The sequence below is a fragment of the Gossypium hirsutum genome, chromosome A13 (assembly GCF_007990345.1).
Source record: "Gossypium hirsutum isolate 1008001.06 chromosome A13, Gossypium_hirsutum_v2.1, whole genome shotgun sequence".
Taxonomy (NCBI): Eukaryota; Viridiplantae; Streptophyta; class Magnoliopsida; order Malvales; family Malvaceae; genus Gossypium; species Gossypium hirsutum.
In genome coordinates this window covers 59,008,046-59,033,896 of record NC_053436.1, presented here as the reverse complement: position 1 = coordinate 59,033,896, position 25,851 = coordinate 59,008,046, and the positions used below count along the sequence as shown (strand labels likewise).

Below are 25,851 nucleotides of genomic sequence, written 5' to 3'. Positions count from 1 at the left end.
TACGGATCGGCTTTTCTTCGTAAGTCATATCAAACTGAATTTCAATCTCAAAAGGGGATATCATATGAGACGGATCAAACCTATACCATCGAAGCATCGATACGTGAAATACATTATGTATCTTTTCTAACTCAGATGGTAGTCTCAATCTATAAGCAACCGGCCCGACTCGTTCAATGATTTCATACGGTCTGATGAACCTTGGACTCAACTTGCCCTTTTTACCAAATCGGAATAGTTTCTTCCACATAGATACTTTCAGAAACACTTTATCACCGATCTCAAATTCGATATCTTTTCGTTTTAAATCCACATAAGATTTCTGACGATCAGAGGCAGCTTTCAAACTATCTCGGATTGCTTTCACTTTCTATTTTGTTTCTCTTATCAGATCAATACCGTAAATCTTATTCTCACTAAGCTCAGACCAGTATAACAGAGTTCTATACTTTCTATCGTATAAGGCTTCGTACGGCGCCATTTTAATGTTTGACTGAAAATTGTTATTATAAGAAAATTCAATCAAAGGTAGATACTGATCCCACGTACCTTCAAACTCAAGAATGCAACATCTCAACATATCCTCGAGTATATGAATAATCCATTCAGATTGACCGTCTGTTTGCGGACGAAAAGCAGTGCTAAAATGCTATTTAGTACCCCGAGCATCTTGTAATTTCTTCCAGAATCGCGATGTAAATCTCGGGTCTCTATCTGACACTATTGATACAGGCACAGGTGCAATCTCATGATATGAGAAATATATATCTCAGCTAATTTTTCGAGTGAGTGATCAGATCGAATCGGAATAAAATGAGCTGATTTCTTCAAATGATCAACTACAACCCAAATTGCGTCTTTCTTTCTCGGAGGAAAGGGCAAACCCGAAACAAAATCCTTGGTCACTCGATCCTATTTCCACTCTGGAATCATAATCGATTGCAACAAACCAGATGACACTTGATGCTCAGCTTTAACTTGCTGACAGATTAAACATCTCGAAACAAAGTGAGAAATATCTCTTTTCATTCCAGACCACCAATAGTGCTGTTTCAAATCATTATACATTTTTGTACTACCCGAATGTACTGATAAACAACTACTGTGAGCTTCTCTCAGAATCATTTGAATTAACTCCAGATTTCTCGGAACACAAATCAGATCACGGAATCCTAAACAATTATCTTTATCAACTCTAAATTCTAAACCAGTCTCTACATCACATTGAGTTCGTTTAGCCAAAATCTCATTATCAGTCTTTTGAGCTTCGATAATCTTCTATAAGAACAAGGGTCTCGCTTTTAATTCAGCTAAAACTGAACCATCATTAGACAAAACTAAATGAGCATTCATCACACGTAAAGAAAATAACGATTTTTGACTCAAAGCATCAGCAACAACATTTGCTTTTCCCGAGTGATAATCAATCACAAGTTCGTAGTCTTTTAGCAGTTCTAACCATCTTCTCTGTCGCAAATTCAAATCTTTTTATGTTATTAAATACTTCAGACTTTTATGATAAAAAACCACGTGACATTTGTCACCAAACAGATAGTCACGCCAGATCTTCAAGGCAAACACAATAGCAGCTAACTGGAGGTCATGTGTCGGATAGTTCTTTTCATACGGCTTTAGTTGTCTCAAAGCATAAGTAATAACTTTTCCTTCTTGCATTAAAACATAATAGATCCCATTCAATGAAGCGTCACTGTAAATAATGAATTTTTTACCTGATTCAGGTTGCACAAGTACTGGAGCTTTAGTCAATAAAACTTTCAACTGATCAAAGCTGTTCTGGCACCTTTCAGACCACTCAAATTTCACATCTTTTTGAAGTAACTTTGTCAACAGAGTTGCTATCACAGAAAAGTATTTTAAAAATCTTCTATAGTAACCGGCAAGTCCCAGAAAATTGCAGACTTTAGAAACATTTCTCAGAGGTATCCAATCCAGAATAGTAGAAATTTTGCTCGGATCAACTCGGGTACCAGAGGCTGATACAATATGACCCAGGAAACCAACGTCTCACAACCAGAATTCACATTTACTGAACTTTGCATACAACTGTTTACCTCGCAGAGTCTGTAGCACTATTCTTAGATGTTCAGCATGCTAAGATTCATCACGTGAATAAATAAATATGTCATCAATGAATACAACAACAAATTGATCTAGATACGGTCTGAAAAATCTATTCATCAAATCCATTAAGATAGCAGGTGCATTCGTTAATCTAAAAGGCATAACTAAAAATTCATAATACCCATACCTCGTTCTGAAAACAGTTTTCGGAATATCAGAATCCTTTACTCGCAACTGATAGTAACCCGATCTCAAATCTATCTTTGAAAACACGGTAGCACCCTTCAGTTGATCGAATAAGTCATCGATTCTGGGCAGAGGATATTTGTTATTTATAGTCACTTTGTGAAGCTGACGGTAATCAATACACATTCTCATTACACCATCTTTCTTTTTCACAAATAGAATAGGAGCACCACATTGTGAAAAGCTCGGTCTAGCAAATCCTCGATCAGTTAATTCTTGCAACTGAGATTTTAATTCCTTTAACTCGATCGGAGCCATCCTATATGAAGCTATCGAAATCAAAGTAGTATCAGGTACTAATTCAATGCCAAACTTGACTTTTCAAATTGGAGGTAAACCCGGTAATTCTTCAGGAAACACATCAGAGAATTCACAGACAATAGGCACTAATTCAACTTTCTTATCATTCAATATCAAGTCTAACACATAAGCTAGGTAGGCTTTATAACCTTTCTTCACATATTTCCATGCATTCATTGCAGATATCACAACTGGTAGTCCATTCAGATCACTAAACTCAATTCGAATTATCTCATCATCCTTATACCTTAAATCAATGACTTTTCATTTGCAATTCACAATAGCATCGTGCAAAGTTAACCAGTCTGTAACGCCCCATACCCGAGACCGTTGCCGGAGTTGGACACAAGGGGTTCACAGACTAAATCGCTTACTATCGCAGTCCATTTTAAAAATTTCCAGACAGCTGGCTAACTGTATCGCTGTCACTTTAAAAATCATACCTTGAGTTTCACAACTCAAAAATCAGTTTCATGATTTTTCCCTGAAAGTAGACTCATATGTCCATGTACATATTGTTTTCTAGAATTTTTGGTCGGGCCAATTAGTACAGTTTATTAGTTAAAGTCTCCCCTGTTACAGGGTGCGACTACACTGACCTTCATGCATTACAATTTGGATATCTCCCTGTACAGGGCTTCAATACTGATGCCGTTTGTTTCTATAGAAACTAGACGCAGAGAGGAATCTATACATATATGGAATGACTCCTAATTATCTCTGGTTAATTTATAATGAATTTCCAAATTCGGAACAGGGAATCCAGAAACTGTTCTGGCCCTGTTTCACGAAAACCTAATTATCTCTTAACATACCAATCATATGACCATTTCGTTTCTTCCATATGAAAGTGGATTCATCAAGGTTCATTTAAATAATTTATTCACTATTTAATTCCATTCCTAATATTTTTAGTGATTTTTCAAATCTACATCACTGCTGCTGTCAGCATCTGCCTTTAAGGTAGACATTACCTATTTCATAGTTTCCATGATTCAACTAGCCCTTTTAGCATAAATAGCACAAATTATGATAGTGATTAACCATTCCCATGGCCAATCCTTGTTAAGCATATCCACACCTCTCAATAACCATATCCATACCAAATGATTATAACATTATGCTCAAACATATATAAGCCATTTTCGCATGGCTATCCAAAATTATACAAAACCGAAAGGTACATGACCAACAACAAAAGGGTAGTCCTATACATGCCATTTTCAGAGTTCAACCAAAAGTGTACCGAAAGGGTTTTGATAGTGTGGGCGACTTCGACTTCAATAATCCCGAGTCCGATAGCTGACGAACCAAAATCTATAAAACAGAGATTCAAAGAACGGAGTAAGCATTTAATGATTAGTAAGTTTTAAGCAAAACAAAGTGTTCTCAATCACTATCATTGGTCATTCATTTCAACTGTTCGATGAAGTTAATCTAGAGCTTCATCTCGATCTATAATATCATTAAACGCAACACTTGGCTGCCACATATATACTTTCGAATAATAATGACCTAGATGGTCAAATATTTCCAAAGCACATTCTTCATCGATTTTCAACTTTCAATAATCCTTTCCACTTGTTCATAATCACATCCATACTTTTAAGTATTTCAACATGACAAGTACTAAATTACCATAGGCACATAAAGAACCAACATATTCCTTATCACATATATGTAAGCTTACAAATCATAATCCTTACCTTGTACTGGCACATCTAGCTCAACCCAACCCATACTCAGATCATAAGGCTTTTGGGCAGAATATGCACTAATACATAAGAATATTTCATCGCATACTTTATTATACAAACATACCATTACCAATTAGATCATTCTCACATTTGGAGTTATAATATTAATCACATTTACCTACCTCTTTGATACTGATAATTCACCTCGAAATCACTCCACCTATGAGTAAGTAATACGTACCTGAACATCTTGAATACATAATACTTATTTGATGGTAACTTAATGCAGATACTCAATATCAAAGTCTTACTTGTATCCTAGCATTTAGCCGTCGGGTCTTTAAAGCTCGGATATAGTACGAGCACGAAGCCTACGGACATTAATCAGGATAATATTCTCGCATAAAGCCTGCGGGGTTTTAACCCGGATATAGTACTGACACAATTGCCCTTCGGGACTTATCACATTTATACACTTCCACATCCATCACATTGGCCATTCGGCCTTATCACATATGTACACTTTCACATTCATCACATTGGCCATTCGGCCTTATCTCATATATGCATGTTCACATTCATCACATTGGCCATTCGGCCTTATCACACATGCACATGTTCACATTCATCACATTGGCCATTCGGCCTTATCACACATACACATGTTCACATTCATCACATTGGCCATTCGGCCTTATCTCATATATGCATGTTCACATTCATCACATTTGCCATTCGGCCTTATCACACATACACATGTTCACATTCATCACATTGGCCATTCGGCCTTAGCACACATACACATGTTCACATTCATCACATTGGCCATTCGGCCTTATCTCATATATGCAAGTTCACATTCATCACATTGGCCATTCGGCCTTATCACACATACACATGTTCACATTCATCACATTGGCCATTCGGCCTTATCACATATATATACACTTTCACATTCATCAAATTGGCCATTAGGCCTTATCACATATATACACTTTCACATTCGTCACATCGGCTATTAGGCCTTATCACATATATACACTTTCACATTCATCACATCGGCCATTAGGCCTTATCACATATATATACACTTTCACATTCATCACATCGGCCATTAGGCCTTATCACATATATACACTTTCACATTCATCACATCGGCTATTAGGCCTTATCACATATATGCACTTTCACATTCATCACTTCGGCTATTAGGCCTTATCACATATATACACTTTCACTCATCACATCGGCCATTAGGCCTTATCACATATATATACACTTTCACATTCATCACATTGGCCATTAGGCCTTATCACATATATAAACTTTCTCATTTATTCAAATATACTTCACATACCACATATACTATCATGTACAGACTTGGTCTTGGCCGAATCTACATCCATCACTTTCCAATGAATAATTCAATTTTACGCCATACTATCATTTCATATTCGAATACTCATAAGCTTACAATATCACGATTTAGAATTCAAGTATGGGTTTAATCAATAGCTTATGAGCAACTAAAACAAGTTTTATCCATGTTTACAACAAAATCACATATTCACTACGAGCTGCTTTCCTGAGCAATGGTCAGTAAATTATTTATAACCGGAGCTACAAAACTCCAAATCACTTGCCGTTAATTTTTCCTGAATATAAACTCGTATATCTTCCATCCATAAAATTTCCAGAATTTTAGGTTTGGTCAATCAATACCAGATTTTTCTTAAAGTTTCCCCTGTTTCACTGTTTGACTAATCTGACCACTCTTCACTATGAAACAAATTTCTCATTTTACAGAATTCAAAATGTGTTGTATTTGATTTCATTTGAAACTAGACTCATTATGGAGTCTAAGCATATAAATTTTATCTTATAACCATTTTTGTACAATTTATAATGATTTTCTAAAAATAGAACAGGGGATTTCGGAGTCATTCTGACACCGTCTCACACAACTTTAAATATCTCTTTATAGGAAATTTCTTTGCTCACAAGGTCTCTTTTATAAGAAACTAGACTAATTAAGCCTTGATTACATATTTTATTCAGCCTATAATTCCACACCAACAATTTATAGTGATTTTCTAAAATCACGTTACTGCTGCTGTCCAAAGCAAATTATTACAATTTGCTCTTAAATTTCCAAGTCCAAACACATATGAACTTACCATTTGAGTTTAAGACATATCATGGCCACATCATATCTTATTAAATCAACTCATTATGTCCTATTATGATTGAATTTACTCAACGTTTAATCACTTAAAACTTACCTCGGATGTTGTCGAACGATTTCGGCGGCTATTCGATCACTTTTTTTTCCTTTCCTTTATCCAACTTTGGTCCTCTAAGCTCTTGAGCTTAATCTAGATACAAGTATGGCCAAACCTCCTCCTAATCCTCTTCCAAACCAAACATGAAGCAAGAACTCCTTCCTTCTTCCTTAGAATTTTCGGCCAAAACAAATGAAAGAGGATGAACAAATTTTCTTTTTTTTCTTTTCTTCACTCACGGCAATGGGGGGACAATCACACACATCCTTTCTTTTCTTTTTTTTGTTTCTCATCCTACTAACACTAATATTTTATTGCCCATGCCCTTTATTTTATTAATCCTTACATAATGCACTACCCCAACATGTTTATGACATGTTTTTAGCCATAACATCTTGTCCACCCATGCTCATGGCCGGCCACTACATATTAGGGGGAAAAATTGACATGCAAGTCCTCCCTTTTGATTACATGCACTATTAGGTCCTTGTAGATTAGCCTATCACATTTCAAAAATGTCACCCATAAGTCCTTTTGACTAAATTCACATGCAATTTACTAAATCGAAGCCTAAAACTTTCACACCTTCATAATCACATATTTTAGACAATAAATATCACATTCAAATAATTTGGTGACTCGGTTTAGCGGTCCTGAAACCGCTTTCTGACTAGGGTCACTTTAGGGGTGTCACACAGTCCATTCCCAGAATTATATCAAATTCATCAAAAGGCAAAAGCATCAGATCAGTAGGAAAATAGATATCTCGAATCAATAACGGACAATTCTTGCAGACTTTATCAACCAATAACTTTTTCCTAAGGGTTCGATACTCTAATTATGAATTCAGTAGACTCTACAGGCAAAGTCTTACTGTGTACTAATTTCATACAAATATAAGAATGCGTTGATCCAGGGTCTATCAATGCAATCATAGAAGTATCATAAAGAGTAAAAGTACCAGTAATCACATCAAGAGACGAGACTTCCTCACGAGCTCAGATAGCATAGGCTCTAGCAGGTACTCTGGCCTCAGATCTAACAACAGTATCCCTAGTAGCTCTTTGACCACCACTTGTAATTCTTGTATTTCTGGAAGGTCTACCTCTAGCTGAGGTGTTTCTCGGTCTCGGATTCTTTACATTCTCTTGCTTAGCAGGTTCAGAACAATTTCTTACAAAATGGTCCAGGGATTCACATCAGAAATAGGCTCGGTCATTCAGTTTACAATTTCCCGGATGTCCTTTACCATAGTGTTTACATTCAGGTTTTTCAGATCAGACATTCCCAATACTTGCAACAGAAGTAGCAGGAGCTCTGAAATTCAAATGCAATCTAGCTCGATCTCGATTCAGATGTCCTACATCAGCCTTTGAACGGCTATGATCATCCTAGAATTTCTTTAACACAGACTGAAATGATCTATTCGAAGATCTCTTTCTAACATCTCTAGCTTCAGAATCAGCTTTTCTTTTCTCTTTACTTAATTCTTCAGCTTTACAAGCTCGCTCAACGAGCACTACCAATTCTTTAATCTCCTAAATTCCAACTAACAGACTTTTATCTTCGTTTAGTCCATTTTCAAATCTTTTGCACATTAATGCTTCATTTGATACACATTCCCGAGCATATTGGCTCAATCTCACAAATTTACGTTCGTATTCAGTAACAAACATATGACCTTGTTTAAGCTCGAGAAACTCTTTACGTTTCTGATTGATGAATCTCTGACTAATGTATTTCTTTCAAAATTTAGCTTGGAAGAAATCCCAAGTAACCCGTTCACTCAAAACTACAGATATTAAAGTTTTCCACCAATGATACGCTGTATCTCTCAGAAGTGGAACGACACATTTTACACATTCCTCAGGATTCAGAGACATTTCATCAAACACTCGTATTGTATTTTCTAACCAGAATTTGGCTCTTTCAACGTCATCATTCATTGTAGCTCGAAACTCTTCAGCCCCATACTTTCTAATCTTATCAACTGGTGGCCTACTTATCTATACCGGATTCACTAGTGGCATAACAGGAGCTTGAGAAGAATTAACCGGGGGTGGAGGTTGTTGTACAGCCGGATTGGTTCTAATATACTGAGTGAACCAATCATTCATCATCTAATAGAAGGCTTGCTTAGCCTCACCATCACGACTACTTGTAGTCGGTCGAGAATCAGCTTGCACCATCCCTTGCACGGGAGTAAGCGCATTACTTTCTGCATCATCAGCTACAACTCTATCGGGATCCATTTGCTATACAAAAGCATATTTCAATGTTAGGATTCATAACACTGTCGCAGTTTCAGATATATGGCATATATAGCTAGACTCACATACGCTATGGTAGTCCTAGAACTTACTAAACCATAGCTCTGATACCAATAAAATGTAACATCCTAAACTCGTAACCGTCATTAGATTAGGGTTACAAGGTATTACCAGACAGACAGAAAATTTTAGACCAATTCAGAATCACAGACATCACATAACATGAATACATAAGCTAACATCAGCAATTCATCACTTTTGATAATCTACGAGACCTAAAACATACTTTTAGGAGCATTCAAAACTAAACCGAACACATTAATAAATTTCATAACTCAGAAAATTTTTCAATTCTGTTGAGGTCACACGACCATGTGACCAAGCCGTATGCCTCACACGGGCATCAGACACACCCATGTCAACCAACCGTGCTAAAATAAGGAACACATACTGATTTTCATCCATGTCCAATAGACACACCCGTGTGCTATGGCCATGTGATACTTAGCTAGCTATTGACTTAAGCCCACGGCCATATGACACGCCCGTGTTCCTTGACTGTGTGGCACAATGCAGGCTTGGTTTAAGCCAACTTGTCACCCCTTTTTGGGTCATTCTTACAAGTAATATTAAACAATATTTATACCAAAAGTTCAGCCAATTCCATGCTCATAACATGCTTCAATATAACTAAATCATCATCATTTAACAACCTATTCAAATCCATACCAAAACACATTAAAAATCTTATTACAACATGCCAAAATGCTCATTTCATAGCTCAATTATGGCACCTTCTAGCTCATGCTTAAACTTACCATTTCTTTAACTTGGCATATTTCAGAATGATCATCATATATAATGCCATATAACCATTACAATCATACACAATTTGGCATCATAAACCATTTACCAAAACTAAGCACAAACGTACCATTTGTTAGCCAACTCTCATGGCATAACATATATACATATCGAAGTTTAATACATAGACATTCTAGCCTATACATGCCATACAAAAAAAATATTTACACTTTCAAAAGTACCAAAATGAGTTCGATCATGTGGTGACAATCCTCGACTATCCCTGAGCCTTCAGTAGCTACGATAATTGTAAAAGAGACAGAAATCACACAGAGTAAGCTACATAGAGCTTTGTAAGCCAAATACAATTGGTTTAACTATAAAAGCATATAAAGTTAAAGTCTAGCATAAATTTATAGCCACTTCACAGAGTAATTCATGAGCCTAACTAGGCTCACTTGCTTGTATTCATGTCATGCTTCATTTCTAAATTCCATACATACGTACCTTTATAGATTATACATTTTTTATACGTGATATTCGTGACAGGTTTTAAATATTTATAATGAATCTTTCTTGAAACTAACTATTGTCACGATGAAGGCAAGTGTACCTATCGAACAGTAGTGTAGCTTTAGCAAGACCGGATTGTCGAACCTAAAGAATAATGGGGTTTGTTTAACTAACTTATTAACTAAACTAAGAATTCATAGAAAATAGAATTGGGGAATTAATTTTGGAAAAATGATTGAATTAAGACAATGCCTAAGGAAAAATCCACCCAGACTTCACTTGTTATTTGACTCTGAATTGGACGGTTTATTCATTTGACTTGATCCGTAGAAGTCTCTAAGTTATATTACTATCCCTATCGAAACTAACAACATCTAACCCTAGGTTGAATAATTGAAATCTCTTTCTAATTAACTCCCTAGGGTTGCATCTCGATCTTTGGATCCCCTTATTAGGTTTCACCCTAATCTGGAAAAATCTTGTCACCCTATCTCTAGGCGCGCAACCAACTCCGCTTAATTATGACAAATGTACTCTTAGATAGGGTCTATTCCTCCTTTGAATAAGAGCTTAACTTGAATCAATATCCTGGAATATAACAAGAATTAAGAACACATAATTAAGAGAAAGTCAAATATTTATCATACAATTCAGATAATAATAACAAGATTTGTCTTAGGTTTCATTCCCCTTAGGTATTTAGGGGTTTTAGTTCATAACTAAAAAGGTAAACATCTCAGAAGAATAATGAATACAAAACCTAAAGAAAAACCCAAAACTCCTGAAGGGAAATTGAGGGGAGATCTTCAGTTTTGATGAAGAATCCAGCTTCTGAGATGGATCAATCGGCTTTCCTTAAGCAATTCCCTGCCTCTTCCTTTGTGCCTCCCCTTTTCCTCCTCCTTTAGGGTGTATTTATAGGCTTTGGAATGCCTAAGAACCCTCAAAATTGGCCTTTTCTGAATTAGACTCAACTTGGGCTCGACAAGGACACGCCCGTGTGACAAGCCCATGTGCGATTACTTCAGGCCGTGGTCAAGCTTGTAAAAGGGGCACGGGCGTGTGGTCCACCCATGTGAGTCGTGCTTTGATTCTACCAAATTGACACGGCCGTGTGGTCTGCCCGTGTGAGGAAGTCCAGGCCGTGTTGATTTCGTATGTTGGCCCATTATCTCTGTTTTTGGCCTATTTCTCGTTGCTTTCATTCTCTTTTGCTCACCTAAGTATAAAATATGAAATTACCAATTTTAAGGAAAAATCATCCATAAAATATGCTAAGCATGGGATAGAAATATGTATAAATTACGGTTTATCAAATACCCCCACGCTTAAGCATTTACTTGTCCTCAAGCCAAATCCTCAACTCATAATCAAAATAAATTCTTCTCAACTTATAATTTCTATCGTTAATATGTCCAAATAATCCATAGGTAATCATACATTGAAAATTCAACTAAAAGAATATCAAAGTTTCCAAACATTCCAAGTTGAGTATTTTATCATGAAAACATAGTTGTCTCCCCTTGTCTAAGTAATTACCTTTGATACAAAATGTCACAGAGTTTCACATCCTCACTAAAGATTCACTCAAATCACTCGAGGTGTTTACGGACAATAAATGAAACACTCAATAGTCAATAATGAAAAGTCATTACCATAGGCTTGCATGAAAATCAAATCTCTACCACTATAAATTGAGATGAAACATCAATCAAAAGGTCTTTAGAGGGTTGTAACGAGGCTTGGTTAGGGGGTGTGGTCACAACCTGAAAGGAATGGTTAAAATCGAGATTGAATTGAAAAATCACTTAACTAGAAAAAGATTTAATCATAACTTGCGTACAACAGAGATTCTTCTCAGAATATGAAATTTAAATACTTAAGCTCAAAAATAAAAGATTACTACTAATGTGTATACACTTTAAAAAAAAACAAGTCAAATTACAAAAAAGAATAAAACATAGCTAAGCAATTTTTCCAACTCAAATCTTGACAAAAATAGGGATCAAACTAATTTAGGGGATTTCAACAATAATGAGTTATGGGTTAATATCGAGGGTAAATCAATGAATGGGTTGTTAGGCTCAACGGGGTTCACTAAGGGTTAATTGTGAAGGTAGGCTTTTATGGAGTGAGTGAGTTAAGCCTAAGTGCCTTTATCATTTTGATATATCAAATCAAATGGTGTGGTATTGACATGCATAATCAAGCAATTTCTAGAATAGCAATTTAATACTGACGCACTCATAATGAAAGTGAGCATGACAGAAATAATAGATGCTCTAAAGGCTCAAGATCTCACAAAAATTATGGCTTTTTGATGTTTAAACTTGTGAATTCCAACTCAAGATAATACCTAAACTTGAGGAAACAACCTAAAAGTTTTCAATTCTTCAAAAATCAACTTATCATGCTTGATTCCCCGATGTCTTAAAGTTTAAACAATCAATGCATAAATGCCTATGTTTTAAATTAAGATATATCAATAAAAGTCATAAATCAATCAAAATTTATCCTACACATGATAGGAGAGCTTTTCAAGAGAATAAGACAATCATTCAGGCATTTTTCTGATAGTGAAATGAATACCCCCCACAATTAATATGTACATTGCCCTCAATGTACAAAGGTAGATATATAGAAAAGAAAATAAAAATAAGATAGAGAGAGAAGTGAAACTTCCTGAGTGATGAATGAATTTCCTTGAACTAGAGTTTGGGAGAATAATCGGTGTGAGGGTGGAGGAGAATACTTCGGTGGTGGTAGAGGTTCATTAGTCCATAAGTCCTACGCCAAAAGAATATTATATCTGGTGGTAGCTATGGTCGTGGTCGAGCAAAACATGGCAATCGTGGAAAACCTTTCCCGGTGGAGTTTTTAGTTCTTATGTGATGATGAGCTGAGGAGCTCTTTATAACTGTGATAAAATCAGGAACTCTTTAAGAGGTATACTGAAGCATAATTACTCGTATTGAAATAGCCAAAGAATAAAAATTGTAAAAACTGAGGATAAAATAGTATTAAAAGGAAATAAAACAAAATAAATAAATAATTTCAAAATATAGAGATAAAAATAAAATAAAATAAATAATAGGTATTTATAGAGAAATTGGGCCACACAGCCGTGGGGCACGCCCGTGTGCTCTAAGCTCTGCCCGTGTGTTTCGTAATTTTTGAAATTAGGCGCATTGGTGTACACGGCCATGTTGCACAGCCGTGTCGATCTCCGTTCGCTTCTCCCACACCCGTGTATTCGACACACACCCGTGTTATATTGATAGGTTTACCCACGGTTTCAAAACACGGGCGTGTTCAATGCCCGTGTTATTTTGGCAGTTTCGCCCAAGGCCATGTTGCACTGCCGTGGCTACTTATCGCATCCCGTACTGCGGAAGAAATTTTTGACCAGATTTCACACAGACGTGTTACATCCCGTGGTATGTGCATGGCCTACGGCACGCCCGTGTGCCTGACCGTGTGGTTCTGAAAAGCCCGTGTTCAATGATTTGGTTAGTATGTTAGATTTTAAAAACTAAAATTTAAAGAAAGTAATATTGTTAGTGCTCGAGTTGCCTCCCGAGAAGCGCTTATTTATAGTTTAAGCTTGACTTACCTCTCCATTCAATGGTCATGGTGGTTCAAGGAGTTTGTACTCATCATTCCTGCTGTGAATCTTATCAAAATAAGGTTTTAGGCAGGTATTGTTTACCTTAAAAGTGTCAAACTTTGGATGATTTACCTCGACTGTACCAAATGGGAAAATGCTAAGTACCGTAAGAGGGGTTTCTTCATTTGGTTTGGTAGTGACAATGTGAGGATCTGTAGCATCTAATAAAACTTTATCTCTAACCTTAAGTTGATTTGGAAAGGTATTGAGCTCATCCTGGCGTACTTTTGGTTTATCGTGTGTTCTCAGTTTATGTGTCCGCCATTCATCTAGCTCCTCGATTTGTAGCCTTCGTTCTTCATGAATAGGTCCTCTACTATTGCTTGAAAATGGCTCATGTACTTCTTTCAAGCTCATTTCCTGCAAAGCAGGTTGCACCATATTGTCAGTTTTAATAGAATGGTTTAGACAATCACCTTTAATTTTCGATGTGTTGCCGGAATTGCGAGCTTGAAGGGTGATTGTTTCATCTCCTACATGAAGTGTGAGCTCACCTGTGCCAACATCAATAATCGTTCTAGCAGTTGCTAAAAAGGGCCTTCTTAAAATAAAAGGAGTGCTGCTATCCTCCTCTATGTCTAGAACAACGAAGTCAATAGGAAATATAAATTTATCGATTTTAACTAGCACATCTTCAATAATACGCCTAGGAAATCTTATAGTTTTATCTGCTAATTGAATGCTTATCCTAGTCTGTTTGGGTTTCCCAAGACCTAATTGTTTGAACATTTTGTAAGGCATGACGTTAATACTAGCCCCAAAATCAGCTAATGCATTATTAACATCTAAACTACTAATTAAGCAAGGAATTGTAAAACTCCCTGGATCGTTTAACTTGTTGGGTAGCTTATTCTATAGAATAGCTGAGCAAACTACGTTTAGGTCCACATGCGACGCCTCGTCCAACTTCTGTTTATTTGCTAAAAGCTCCTTTATAAATTTCATTGCGTTTGGCATCTGCGATAGAGCTTCAATAAATGGTAAGTTAATATGTAATTTTTTAAGAGTTTAAGAAATTTACCAAATTTTTCATCTGAATGGTCTTTCCTTGTCGCATTAGGATATGGCACACGAGGTTTGAATTCTGTACTTACCGGTTTCTGTTTATTGTGGTTTACCTCACTTTTACCTTTGCTTATCTCAGTTTCTTGCCTTGGTTCTGGTTCAGGTGTGACTAACCCTTCCTCATCTTGACTACTAGTGGCATTGAGTTGCTCCCTTAGGTTAGATTCTGTGTTGCTTGACAAGCTGCCTTGTGGTCGTTCAGAAATCAACTTGGCAAGCTATCCAATCTGAGTCTCGAGCCTTTGGATCGATGCTTGTTGATTCTTAATTGTTGTGTCAGTGTTCTAAAAATGAGTTTCTGACACCGATATAAACTTTGAGAGAATCTCTTCAAGGTTTGGCTTCTTTTCCTGTTGGTAGGGTGGTTGTTGGTAGCTTGGAGGTGGTCTCTGATTTCCTTGGCCTCCCCATGAGAAATTTGGGTGGTTCCTCCAACTTGCATCGTAAGTGTTACTATATGGATTGTTTTGAGATCGAGGATTATTACCCATGTAATTTATCTGCTCATTATCCATGTTGTGGCCATAAGGTTTGTATTCTGAATTTCTTGATCCACCTCCACTTGCTTCGTACTACATTACTGGGTGAACCTGTGAAGAAATAAGAAAACCATCAGTTTTCTTATTCAAGAGAGCCAATGCGTATGCTTTAAAAGTTAGACTTGGAACGTTCTACCTGATTGGAGAGTATGGTGACCGAATCGACGTTATATACACCGTCTATTTTCGTTGGCTTTGTCCTCATGACTTGCCACAAATAGTTATTCAGTGACGTCTCCTCTATAAACTCATAAGCATCTTCAGGTGTTTTATTATTGATAGTTCCGCCAGCAGCTGCGTCAACCATTTGTCGAGTCGAATGATTCAGGCCATTATGAAAGGTTTGAACCTGTAGCCAGAGTGGTAACCCATGGTGAGGGCATCTTCGGAAAAGGTCTTTGTATCTCTCCCGTGCATCGTAGAGTGTTTCTAAATCCATCTGCACAAAAGAAGAGATATCATTATGTAATTTAGCCGTTTTAGCCGGCGGAAAATGTTTAAGTAAAAACTTTTCAGCCATTTGTTCCCAAGTAGTAATTGACCCTCGTGGTAACGAGTTCAACCACTGTTCAGCTTTGTTCCTTAATGAAAAGGGAAACAACTGAAGAAGTATGGCATCATCAGAAATGCCATTGATTTTAAATGTGTCGCATAGTTCCAAAAAGTTTGCCAAGTGAGCGTTGGGATCTTGGTCTTGCAAACCATCAAACTGAACAAATTGCTATATCATTTGAATTGTGTTAGGTTTCAGTTCAAAAGTATTTGCAGCTACAGCAAGTCTAACTATGCTCGATTCAGTTCCTGTTAAAGAAGGTTTAGTATAATCATACATAGTGCGCGGAGCAGGATTTTGATTAACAACAATCGCAGGAGGTAGCGGATTTTCTTGGTTCTCAGCCATCTCCTCGGTGGTGGTTGAAGTATCTTCCTCTTTCTCTACTGTGTAACGTAAGCTTCGCCTTATTTCTCTTTGGTTTCTACGAACTATGCGATCGATCTCACTATCAAAAAGCAATGGTCCTGATGGGTTTCTTCTAGTCATAAACTATAAGAACCTATCAGAAAAAGGGAAAAGAAAGAATTAGTAATAAAAATTAGAATAAAATTTAAATTACAGTAAAAGTAAATGGCTAAAGTAATAAAAATCAAGTGTTCCTAATATCTTAGTTCCCCAGTAACGGCGCCAAAAACTTGATACGTGATATTCGTGACAGGTTCTAAATATTTATAATGAATCGCTCTTGAAACTAACTATTATCACGATGAAGGCAAGTGTACCTATCGAACGGTAGTATAGCTTTAGCAAGACCGAATTGTCGAACCCAAAGGAACTAAAAGTACTAGTAATGACTGTCTTTCTATTATCTAGCCTAAGAATAATAGGGTTTGTTTTAACTAACTAATTAACTAAACTAAGAATTCACAGAAAATAGAATTGAGGTATTACTTTTGGAAAAATGATTGAATTAAGACAATACCTAAGAAAAATTCCACCTAGACTTCACTTGTTATTTGACTCTGAATTGGACGATTTATTCATTTGACTTGATCTGTAGAAATCCCTAAGTTGTATTATTATCCCACTCGAGACTAACAACTTCTAACCCTAGGTTGAATAATTGAAATCTCTTTCTAATTAACTCCCTAGGGTTGCATTAACTCGATCTATGGATCCCCTTATTAGGTTTCACCCTAATCCGGCAAAATCTTGTCACCCTATCTCTAGGCGCGCAACCAACTCCGCTTAATTATGAAAAATGTACTCTTAGACAGGGTCTATTCCTCCTCTGAATAAGAGCTTAACTTGAATTAATATCCTGGAATATCAAAACAAGAATTCAGAACACATAATTAAGAATAAGTCAAATATTTATCATACAATTGAGATAATAATAACAAGATCTATCTTAGGTTTCATTCTCCTTAGGTATTTAGGGGTTTTAGTTCATAACTAAAAAGGTAAACATCTCAGAAGAATAATGAATACAAAACATAAAGAAAAACCCAAAACTCCTAAAGGGAAATTGAGGGGAGAGCTTCAGTCTTGATGATGAATCCGGCTTCTAAGATGGATTAATCGGCTTTCCTTGAGTAGTTTTTTGCCTCCTCTTCTGTGCCTCCCCTTTTCCTCCTCATTTAAGGTGTATTTATAGGCTTTGGAATGCCTAAGCACCCTCAAATTTGGCCTTTTCTGAATTGGACTTAACTTGGGCTCGACAGGGAGACGCCCATGTGACACGCCCGTATGCGATTACTTCAGGCTGTGGTCAAGCCTGTTAAAGAGGCATGGGCGTGTGGTCCATCCGTGTAAGTCATGCTTCGATTCTACCAAATTGACACGGCCGTTTGGTCTGCCCGTGTGAGGAAGTCCAGGCCGTGTTGATTTCGTACGTTGGCCCATTTTCTCTATTTTTGGCCTGTTTCTCGTTGCTTTCACTCTCCTATGCTCACCTAAGTATAAAATATGAAATTAAGGCATTAGGGGCATCAAATTCACCAATTTTAAGGAAAACTCATCCATAAAACATGCTAAGCATGGGATAGAAATATGTATAAATTACGGTTTATCAATTTTATATATTCATTCCCATACCTCATACTCTATCATCAGACTATTCAGAAACGATACAGATGCTCATAAATGGGTACAATGCCGACGTCCCAGATGTGTTCTTACATGTAATTTATTATCGATGCCTCTGTCCCAGACAGGGTCTTACACGAAATCATATACGATGCCGATGTCCCAGAAATGGTCTTACACGACATATCCGATCGATGTTCACATTCCTTTAGATATATACAGAGCTTTTTAGTTACCAGCATATTATCAGAATTTAATTGGAATTCATTCATCAGGCTCTCAAGGCCTTCCAATATAGATTATAGTTTGTATGCGCAGAATTTTAGTCAATTTAACATGTAATTGTAATTTGACTTACCTCGTACGGATTTTGGACGGAATGAGTCGACTATTCAACTATTTTGAACTTCCCTCGATCTAAGTCTGATTTTCTTTGTTCTTGATCTAATACAATTCAAATTCAACCATTTAATCATTCATTTCATTCAAAATAATCCATGAACACATATTTAGGGCACTTTACATTTTAGCCCTTACATTTTCACACTTTGACAATTTAGTCTATTTTTCACAAAATCACAATTATGCAAAATTCACCAAGACTATAGCTTGTCTGAATATACATAGCTTCCATACAAGCCTAATTAACATATTTAATTCACAATTTAGTCCCTCAAAACCTTATTTTCACAAATTAGCCCAAATAGCTCTATTCCATAAAAAATTCAAGAACAAAGCATGATAATCTCACATATATCTTTAATAATCCATATAAAAATATCACTAAGCTCATATAATCATCAATGGCACATTTCATAATCTTCAACAAAAACAAAAATTCAGACATGGGTTTTGAAGAACACATAGCAACGATCACAGAAACGTAGAAATTATCAAAAGGGACCAAAGTACATACCTTAATCAACCAAAACAAGTGCCAAAACTTAAAGCTCTTTTCTTTCTTCTTTTTCTTTGATTTTCGGCAAGAACAACATGATAATGGCTACTTTTATGATTTGTTTTACTATAAAACATATTATTACACAAATTACTATTTTAACCTTACCTATTTCATTTTAAAATCCACCAACTATTGTCCATATTTGTCCACCATTAAAACAGATGGTAAATTTTACATACAAGGACCCTTATTATAAAAGCCAAGGCCAAATAACCCCATTAACAATTAGCATGCAACTTTTGCATTTTACGCGATTTACTCCTTTATCATAATTAATCACAGAAACTTCACTGATATAAATTCACACATCACAGACATAGAAAATAATATTAAAATATTTTTTTCAAAATCGGTTGCGTGGTCTCAAAACCACTGTTCCGACTAGGGTCAAAACCAGACTGTTATAGATAAGCCGTACTGAAGTTAAGTTTTACACCCAAAGCCTCTTACAAACTTTTTGAAAACCTATAGGTAAAACATGGATCTCTATCGACAATAATGGAAACTGGAACACCGTGAAGACGTACAATCTTAGCTATGTACAACTCCACCAACTTCTGTAAAGAGTAGCTAGTACACACTGCCAGAAAATACACACTCTTCGAAAAGTGATCCACAATTACCCATACAGAATCCTTTTTGGGGGTCAGCTGAACTCGAGACAAAGTCAATGGTGATTTTACCATTTCCACTTCAAAATTTTAATTGATTGGAGCAAACCTGAAGGTTACTGATGCTTCACTTTAACCTTTTGACAAGCCCAACACCCAGTCACAAAATCCATAACATCATTATTCAAACTAGGCCACCAATACATCTCTCAGAGATCGTTATACATTTTATTACTACCGGGAAACATAGCTACTATGTGTTTTAGTAAGTATCGCGTGACTTAATTCCACATCATTTGGCACACAAAGTCTCCCTCAGAAACTCAATATACGATTTGCATTAAAATCAAATTCTCTTTTAACCCATTGTTCTACTTGCCTAATCTTTTTTTACCAAATTCTTATCCATTAATTGCTTTTCCTTAATTTACTGAGGCAAAGTCAGCTTTACATGAAGTTTAGCTAACAACCCACCATCTCCGGTTACACTCGAATGTGCAAAAAGATCTCGCAATTCAGTCATCTACTTCCTGCTAAAGTCATCTACGACTACATTTGCTTTACCGAGATAATATTCTATCACACAATCATAATCCTTTAGTGGTTCAATCCACCGTCTTTGCCTTAAATTCAAATCCTTTTGGGTGAAGAGGTACTTAAGGATTTTATGATTCCAAAAGAAAATACATCTTTCACCATACAAATAATGGCGCCAAACCTTAAGTACAAATAGTACAACAACTATTTCCAAGTCAGGAGTCGAGTAATTACGCTCATGTGGCTTCAATTGTTTGAGGCATATGCCACAACCTTACCCTCATAAATCAACACACAACTGAGTCTCATATACGAAACATTACTATAAACCAAAAAATCTTTTCTAGACTTCGGTTGAATTCACATAGGTGCTTCAGTCAGAATTGCCTTAAGCTGCTCAAAACTTTTCTGCCTTTCATCTGTCTAGTCAAACACTACATTTTTCTATACTAGTTTCTTTAAGTCTGCAACAATAATGGAAAACCCCTCTACGAACCTACGATAATTACCAGCAAAACCAAAGAAACTCTAAACTTTGGTAAAACTATTCGACGACTTGTATTCCAAAATTGCTTTAACATTTTTTGAGTCCATACAAATTCCACCTACTGATACAACATGGCATAAGAATGTCACCTCCTTTAGCCAAAATTCGCATTTGCTCAACTTCTCATAGAGTCACTTTTCCAGTAATAGCTGTAAAACAACCTTATATATGCATCGTGATCCTCCTTAGTACGTGAATACACTAGAATGTCATCTATGATGACAGCCACAAACTGATTTAGATATGAATGGAAAACACGGTTCATCAAGTCCGTGAAAGCAATAGGAGCATTAGTTAAACCAAACGACATGACAAGGAACTCGTAATGCCCATGCTGGGTCCTGAATGTCATTTTTAAGATGTCAGACTACTTAACCTTTAGCTGACAATACCCTAACCTCAGATAGATTTTCAAAAACACAGTCCCTCTTCAAAACCGATCAAACAAGTCATTGATCTGAGGCAATGGATACTTATTCTTAATAGTCAACTTATTCAGCTGCTTATAGTCTATGCATAACCTTAAAGTACTTTCCTTCTTCTTTACAAACAAAATTGAAACACCAGATGAAGATTTACTTGGTTGAATGAAACCTCAGTTAAACAATTCTTGCAATTGTATTTTTAATTCGTTAAGTTGCTTTGGTGCCATGTATAGGGAGCAATAGGCGCCGGTGCAATACTAGGAAAGAGCTCAATGGTGAACTTTTCTTCATGATCTGACGACAAATTAGGTAACTCTTTTAGAAATACATTAGGAAAGTCCTTTACAGTTTGAATATCCTGAACTCTCAGTTCCTTATTATCCAAGTTCAGCATATAAGCCAGATAAGCTTCACAACCTTTACCCATCATTTTCTTGGCTTTGGTTGCCAAAACCACATTAGACAGAAATTTGGGTCTCTCCCTAACAACCACAATCTCCATCCCATCACTACCACACAAGTTGATCCGCTTTAATTGAAAGTCTACCTTTGCCTTATGCTCGGTTAACTAGCCCATACCGATAATCACATCAAATCCATAAAAAAGATAATTCCATAAGATCTATAGAGAAGACATGTCCCTGAATCATCAGGGAGCACCTATGGCATACCCGATTCACCATAAAACTTTCACCAAAGGAACAAGTCTAACACCCCAAACCCGACATGGACGTTATGGCTGACTTTGGACGTTATGGACGTTACGGCTGACTCTGGCCTTTGCTATGTATTCTTAATGATGTTTTTAAAACATGTCATTCATAAAATGTTACTCATGTTAAAACATCTTTAATTTTTAAAATGTTGTCTCTTGCGAAAGCTCTTAAACAATTACATATTTTTTGTATTTTTGGAAAACATCAATCTTTTGAAAAAACCCGTTTTATCCTACTGCTAGCAGTTATAATTCAAAACAATTAAAACCCCAAATTAAAAATTAAAAATTTAAAGAGGCCTTAGTACATCAAAATACCCAAATTAAATTACTGATTAATTAAAGGTCGAATACAGAAGCATGTGCGGTTGTGTGGCCACCTCCAAGTTCCTCGCAGCACTGATTCGTCTAAGATTGGGGATTACTTGTACAGATAAACAAATGGGTGAGTCTACGAAAACTCAGTGTGTAATCCCATACAAGCAAATAGTCAAAAAACAAGCACAGTCTGGGCCTAAGCCCGTTGTAGAAATAGTGACAATTTCAGTTTGGGCTTTAGCCCATCTCAATACAGAAACAGTCATGTGTTTGGCCTTGACCCAATACAGTAACAATAAACAGTGCAGTAACAGTAATCAGTGCAGCAACAGAATACAAGTCCTACCCATCCAGCGTCTACACTCCATCTCCGTCCAACCCTACACTCCATGTGGGGATATAATCAACCCACCCATCCCTGCACTTTAGAATTAGCACCGGTTGCAGCACTAAACAGTAATATGCACCTAGCCTGCCAGTAATTTAGGCTCGAAACCTTTTAGTACAATTCCTCCGATCAGTATACACTCATCCCCGTGTAATGCATCATACAATCATGTCATGTCATATCATATAATCATACATGTATCCATTAGAGTTTAAATAACATGCAAAAATACGGTCATACATGCACATATATATATACATCACATAGGGCAAAATAATCATATTACCATATAAGGGAAAAACAGTCATTTTACCTTATGAGGGCAAAATAGACATTTTACCACATAAGGGCAAAATAATTATTTACCTCATGAGGGCAAAATAGTCATTTATCAATCTGGGGTCTAGGTATTGTAACACCCCTAAATTGACCCTAATCGAAAAGTGGTTTCGGGACCACAAAAACGAGTCATAAAAATAATTAGCTGTCATATTTGATGCTTATTATATGTACATATGCATGTGTGAAAATTTCATGTTTGAATTTTGTTAATTGTAAGTGAATTTTATTAAATAGGACTTATGTGAGAAAATTTAGAAATGTGCTAGGCAAATGTAAGTGGCCTATTTATGCATGTTGCAAAATAATTGTATTTGCATGTCAAATTAACCAAAGAACAAGAAGGTGGCCGGCCATGCTATAAGTTAAAGCCTATTAAAAACATTTGGTGTTAGTGTTTTATGGGAGAAAGAATAAAATAAAAGGTTAGTAATAAAGAAATGAAAAGGGAGGGGTGATGAAAACAAAGTTGTCTCATCCATGTTCCCCCCCCTCCATTGCCGTGAGTTGAAGAAAGATAACAAAAGAAAAAAAAATTTTACATGCTCATCTTTCTTCTTGGTGGCCGAATTTGGGAAAGGGAAGATTGAAGAGGAAAAACTAAGGTATTCGGCCATGGCTATCCTAGTTTAAGGTATGCATTGTGATTTTCTTTTTAATTGACTATGAGATTAGATTGATAAGTGCATAGCTTATTTAACCCATGGTTTAATTTCATGCATCAATAGACAAATGTTCATTCGGTAAAATGGGGGAATGACTAGAATGGGGTAAAGATTTTTGGATGAGTGGCTTAGAGGCACCTTGTACATTCGGTCAAAGATTGAGTCTATTTAGAATGTTAATTTCTTCCTCTATGATTATTTTCCTTGCATGTTAAATGGTTCTTGATAAGGCCAAATGAGTTATGAAAGTTTTTATAAATGTATGAAAGTCTTCTTGCTATGAAAAATTCGGTTGAAATATGGAGAATGAGAGCTGTCATTTAGGTTAAGACCAAAGGAATGATCAATAGGCATTAAAGGGTTAAATGTGTGAATTTAAGGTATAAGAACCTATAGGTATTTACATGGGTAATGTTAAAAAAATTTATGTGGTATATTCGGCTAAATGGGTGATAATGGTTTATAATGTTGAATTGAATTATGATTATGTACATTAGAATTAGATATAACAAAAAAAAAACTATGTGAATTTGGATGCAATATTACATTCGGCCTAGAGGCATTAGATGAACATTTGTGGAAATCTCAAAGTCTTGAATAATGGTGATTGTAAGATGATGTAAAAATCATTGAATTATATGCATAAGTAGTTAGCAAAGTGATTAAGCTACCGAATTTAATTATTAAATGAGTTCTAAGCTTGCTGAATTTTGAGATGTGATTGGGAGTAAATTTGACATGAGCATATTTTGTTAATGATATATTGATAAATGTTGAGTTATGATACCATGATATGAACTTAATTATCAAATTGCCGAATGCATTTATAATTAAGTAAGGTTAATAATAGGCAATGAGTGGCTAGTAGAATCCAGTAGTCTTCTTGTTATATTTGGCCATGAGTTTGTATAATTGGTTTGTAATAGATTAAATGATATGTGATTGCCAAATGTGATTGTTAAGTGAATAATATGAGTTAAGTACTTAAGCAATCTATTGTTTTACTTAAGCTTAAGAGCAAAGAGGATCAAAGTCGAATAGGGGAAAAGAGAAAGTAAACGAATAGCCGTGGACATCTAATCGTCGACCACTTCCGAGGTAAGTTTTAAGTATTAAAGCCTATAATGTGATTGAGTATGATATGTTAAGCACATATTAAAAGAATCATAACTCTATTGTAAATCTTTATGCATATAGCCTAATGGTTATTATGAAGTATAGGTAAGTTATTGATATGATATGTTGCCAAATGGATATGATATTATGAAGTGCTGAAAGGATATGTCAGAAGAGTAAAATTGTGATAAACCTGCTCAGGACAGCAGCAGTAACATGAATTTAGAAAATCACCATAAATTCATGGATTTGAATTAGAGGCTGAATGAGACATGAAATTAAAGCTTAATGAGTCTAGTTTCTTATAAAAGAAACCGTGTAAGCAAAGGAATTTCTGATAATGAGAAATTTGATTCGTAGTGAAGAGTGGTCAGATTAGTCAAGCAGTGAAACAGGGGAAACTTTAAGAAAAATCTGGTATTGATTGGCCAAACCTAAAATTCTGGAAATTTTATGGAACTGGAAGTTGAATGGTCGATAAGCGTGTTTTGTTTGTATTCGAGTAATGTAAATGATATACTAAGGTGTATTGCTATATGTGTATATGTATGTAGAGACGAAATTGTCGAATGTAAAAAGGCAGTGAAGCGTATAGAGTGGTTGGTTTTCAGCACTAAGTGTGCGAGCAATAAGTGTTCACGGTTGTGAGATTGGCACTAAGTGTGCGGGCAATAAGTGTTCACGGTTGTGAGATTGGCACTAAGTGTGCGGGCAATAAGTGTTCACGGTTGTGAGATTGGCACTAAGTGTGCGGGCAATAAGTGTTCACGGTTGTGAGATTGGCACTAAGTGTGCAGGCTTGAAATGCATGACACTAAGTGTGCGAGTTTAAAGTACATGGCACTAAGTGTGCGTGGTTGATTATTAAGCACTATGTGTGCGAACCCACTATATATATATTCTCTATCAATTATTTATATTAAGGGTGCGACCTTACCGAGTCGATTTCGGACAGTGGAAAGGGGTAAGTCTTCGAGTAATGACCCTACTATGTTATAAAGCCAATTGAAATCATGTTCTTTGTGTGTGGCTATTGAGCTGAAATTGGAAAGGTTTAATAAATGCTTTGTGTTTGAGCCTTAGTAACGAAAGTGAAATATGGATGTGTCATGATTGTTGATATATGTGTGCGTGAGCATTTGAATGATATCCGGGCTAAGTCCCGAAGGCAATTGAGCTA

General features: G+C 36.1%; 1 non-coding gene across 1 annotated transcript; it reads left to right on the top strand.

Moving 5' to 3' along the window:
• Positions 1 to 15,830: 15,830 nt before the first annotated feature.
• On the top strand, positions 15,831 to 15,936 carry LOC121213427 (small nucleolar RNA R71). Its single transcript, XR_005908809.1, has one exon. It is a non-coding gene; the product is annotated as a small nucleolar RNA R71 (small nucleolar RNA).
• Positions 15,937 to 25,851: the final 9,915 nt, after the last annotated feature.